Below are 4,656 nucleotides of genomic sequence, written 5' to 3'. Positions count from 1 at the left end.
TAAGAGACCTAAGTTTGAATACCATCTATTCTTTTGTTTATTTATTTGATGATTATATAGGGTCAAAATAGGAGGGATCTATACCCTTAAGATGCTCTCAGCTCAATAGAGAAAGCAGACATCTCCCTGTAGCTCTCTGGACATGCCTCTTAATGTCTGGCTCTCTGGGCCATGGGTGTCAGAATGTAAATAAAAATGTTCCAGGAAGAAAAGGTGGGGCAGCAGTTCTGGGAATTTAACCCTCAGAGGCGTCTGCACATGTATGCAAGGATGTACATATATGGTTATTCATGGCAGCATCACAGTGAAATTAGGAGCCCACGTGTCTCTTTATAGAAGACTGGATAGTCTAGGGATGTCCTCATGGTGGAATGCTACACAGCCGGGAAAAGAAAGAGACTGATGTCTGTGCACTGATAGGACAAGCTTTCCAGAATATGCTGTTAAACAAACAAGTACACAAAAGCAAGGAACAGAGAGTATATTTAGTTGGCTGTGTTTGATGTAAGAAGAGGAGTTGGGGAGATTGTGTATATATCCCTATTTAGTTGCATTTGCAGGAAGACTGGAAACGATAAACAGGAACTATGAGAGTGTATACCCTCCAGCAGGGGGGCAGTGAGTGTTGAGGTGGGAAAGGAAGAGGCCAGGTTTGGTCTTCCCAATCCTTCTTTACCGTTTTGACTTTCGAACGATGTAAAGACATTGTCAGAAAATATTCCAATAAATGAAATGAAAAGTAATTAGGAAAATGAAGAACTTTCTCAGCAGAGAGAACACCATGTGCAGGGGTTCAGAGGCATAAAACAGGAAATAGCAACAACCTGAGAACAAAGTCCTCCCTAACTTTTGTCCAGTGTCCCCCTGGCCTGGATTCCAGAACTGTTTGTGTGTCTCTGTTTTTGATTTCTGAATACCTACTGGAATATAAATTCCTTAAAAGTATGGGACTTTGTCAGCCTTGCTTACCACCACACACAGCTAATATCATTTGCCTGATATTATGGACCAACTCTCTGAGATCTCTCTCAGACACCCCAGCCAGCGTCTTCTGAAGGAAAAACACCTTTGCTTTCTGTAACCTGTTTTGTTTCTCTGCTGAGGTCCTATGGTCTATTCTTTCCTCAGTTTCCTGGACCAGGAATCATTCTCTTTTCAAGGAAACAAAAAACATGGCTGACTGGTTACAGAGAAATTACATATTTAAATAAAAATACATAGCTCTGAATAAAATTGCACATCAATGCAAATCTATATGCATATGTACATTAGAATGTACATAAGCTTACTTACATTTACACATACACACAAAGACCTACATAAAATACAACATAGATTATATTTTACCTATTAAATAAATACTAGGTGAGGGGGTTTTCTAGAGCAGCAGTTTTCAAGAATTGCAGCTTGCATTCTTCATAAAGGAATTTTGAAAAAAATCCTCCCCAACACTTATGAGTCAATATCTAAGATTTTTTATCACAAACTTAAATAGTTGCCAAGGATGTAATTTTTGGCATATTGTAAAATGTTGACATTAAAAATAAAAACATTACATGACTTTAAAACATGGGCCAAATGAAATTTAAATGCTGTAGTGACTTGATATTTGACATTTGAAATTATATGAACAGTTCTTAACATTCAGATATTTTCCATCTTTCTTTTTTCTCCTTGAATTCTTATTTCTATTCCACCTCTTCACAGGTTTTTGTCCTAATGTAATATGTTTTTATGCTTGAAAGTTTTGTATTGGTCTCATAATTGTCTCTATCAAATCTATGTGTGTAAATTGAAATGTTATATTTGTTTTATGTCCTGTGACAGGTTGCTAAATGTTTAAAAAAGTTTTTTCCCCCTTCTGGACTGAGTTAGCATTACAATAAATAGTAAAGAGTTTGTCAAAATAAAATATATCGGCTTTCTCTGATCTCAAAAATGCTGCATAACAAACAATCACAGTCCTGAATAGTAAACATTCTTTTCCTTAGGAGCCTGTGGGTTGGTTGAGTGGTTCTTTAGCTCTAGGTGGGCTCAGAGGACTTGGCAGGGCTGGCTTACCTGCCTGTAGCCAGCCATCTGGTTAGCTGGGATGCCTTGTGTCTGTAGCACGTGGGTTCTCATTCTTCAGTGGGCTAGCCTGGGCTTCTACATGGGGCGGGGTCCCCAAAGAGTGGATGTGATCAAACGGCCTCTTATGCACAGTTTCAAGACTGACCCATTGTCGTTTCTGCCACATTCCATTAGCCAAAGCAAGTCACAAGGCCAGCCCACGCTCAGAGTCTGGGGAACACACAGACGCATCTCTTGATGTGAATGAGGACCTTCAAAGTCAGGGCAATATTTTGTTAGATTTCTACAAACATTTCCTTTTGAGGGGTTGTGAATATAAATGACACTGTGTTTTAATTTCAGATTCCACTTGTTCATTGATATCATATAGGAAAGTTATCAACTTTTGTACACTAACCTTGAGTCCTGCAACCTTCTTATAATTGCTTACTTGCCAGGTTTTTTTTTAAATGTTAACAATTATTTCAATTTTTTAGACATTTTTATTTCTTTCTTCCCAACATGGATACTTTTTATTTCCCTTTCTTGTGTTGTTGCATTAGTGAAGACTTCTAGTATGATGTTGAAAAGGAGTGGTGAGAGGAGACATCCTTCCCTTGTAACTGATCTTAGTAGAAAAGCTTTGAGTTTCTCATCATTAAGTATGATGTTACCTTAGGGTTCTTTGTAAATATTGTTTATTAAGTTGAAGAAGTTCTCCACTATTCCTAGTTTTCTGAGAATTTCTTTTTCTTTTTTTTAACAATTAATGGGTGTTGAATTTTATCATTGCTTATTTTGTATCTATTGTTATGACCTGTGGTCTTTCTTTTCTAGTCTGTTGATGACTACATGAATTGATTTTTGAATGTTAAACCAGCTTTGCATACCTGGGATGAATCACACTTGGGTGGGTATATAATTCTTTTTATATATTGTTAGATTTGATTTGTTAGTATTTTGTTAAGGATTTTTGCATCTATGTTCATGAGAGATATTGGTCTGTACTTTTCTTGTAATGTCTTTTCCTGGTATTAGGGTAATGCTGGCCTCCTAGAATGAGTTAGAAAGTATTCCCTCTGCTGGAGTAAAATTTTAATAATAAAACTGATAAAAATAAATTACAAATTTTCTTTTGGTTGGATACAGTGAACTTTATTGATGGCGCATGACAAGGTGGGGTTCCCTAAGCCCCTCCCCTTTTTGGGGGGTCTGGGATGGAAACTGGAGGTCAGAAAATTCTCGGGATGTTTGGAGATCAATTTGTGGTGAGGACTTCCTGGCAGCTGAGGGCCCCTCTTCCTGTCACTGGGGCCAGTGGTCCAGGGGCTTTTAATCCTTGGAGGCCATGTGGACCATAAAGTCTACCACCCTGTTGTAGCCAAATTCATTATCATACCAGGAAATGAGCTTGACAAAGTAGCCATTGAGGGCAATGTTCACCCTGAAATCAAAGGTGGAGGAGTGAGTGTCACTGTTAAAGTCACAGGAGATGACCTGGTCCTCGGTATAGCCCAGGATACCTGCTCACCACCTTCTTAATGTCATCATGTTTGGCAGCTTTTTTCCAGGTGGCAGGCCAGATCCACAACCGACACATTGGGGGTAGGGACATGGAAGGCCATGCTGGTGAGCTTCCCATTCAGCTCAGAGATGACTTTGCCCACAGCCTTCGCAGTGCCAGTAGAAGTAGGGATGCTATTCTGGAGAGCCCCCCTTTGCCATCACACCACAGTTTTCCAGAGGGACCATCCATGGTCTTCTGGGTGGCAGTGATGCATGGACTGTGGTCATGAGTCCTTCCACGATGCCAAAGTTGTCATGGATGACCTTGGCTGGCGGACCAAGCAGTTGGTGGTGTAGGAGACATTGCTGACAATCTTCATGGAGTTGTCATACTTGCTATGGTTCACACCAATTACAAACATGGGGGAATCCACAGAAGGGTCAGAGATGATGACCCTCTTGGCTCCACCCTTCAATTGAGCCCCAGCCTTCTCCATGGTGGTAAAGACACCAGTGGACTCCACAACATACTCAGCACCAGCATTGCCCCATTTGATATTGGTGGGATCTCGCTCCTGGAAGATGGAGATGGACTTGCCATTGCTGACAAGCGTCCTGTCCTCAGCCTTAACTGTGCCTTTGAACTTGCTCTTAGTGGAATCATGCTGGAACACACAGACCATGTAGTTGAGGTCAGTGAAAGTGGTGTTGATGGTGACAATATACACTTTGTCAGTGAAAAGCAGCCCTGGTGACCAGACACCCAACATGGCCAAATTTGTTCACTCTGACCTTCACCATCAGGTCTCAGAGTTGTGGCTGGCTCTGCGCAGGAAGACATGGCTGTCTGTCAAACAGGAGGAGCAGAGAGCCTAACCTATTTAATTAAACAACATACTGAATATGAAAGAAATCACATGAAACTTTAATCTCAGGGCTATAGCTAATGTATCTGGAAAATTTTAGAAATTATTCAAAACAGTTCAGTCACAGTTAAAATGAGCAGCATATGACCAAAACTATAGAACTCCAATAGCTATATGGCTTTTGCTGTTTGAACGTACTTTTCTTCTCAGCTAATGACACCTTCTATTGATG

At 40.3% G+C, this 4,656-nt stretch overlaps 1 pseudogene; it reads right to left on the bottom strand.

Annotated features, from left to right (window-relative positions):
• Positions 1-3,384: 3,384 nt before the first annotated feature.
• Positions 3,385-4,404, bottom strand: LOC118500450 (annotated as a pseudogene).
• Positions 4,405-4,656: the final 252 nt, after the last annotated feature.

Source organism: Phyllostomus discolor, chromosome 5, assembly GCF_004126475.2.
Source record: "Phyllostomus discolor isolate MPI-MPIP mPhyDis1 chromosome 5, mPhyDis1.pri.v3, whole genome shotgun sequence".
Taxonomy (NCBI): Eukaryota; Metazoa; Chordata; class Mammalia; order Chiroptera; family Phyllostomidae; genus Phyllostomus; species Phyllostomus discolor.
The sequence above is the reverse complement of the archived record's forward strand: the minus strand, read 5'-3'. Positions and strand labels throughout refer to the sequence as shown.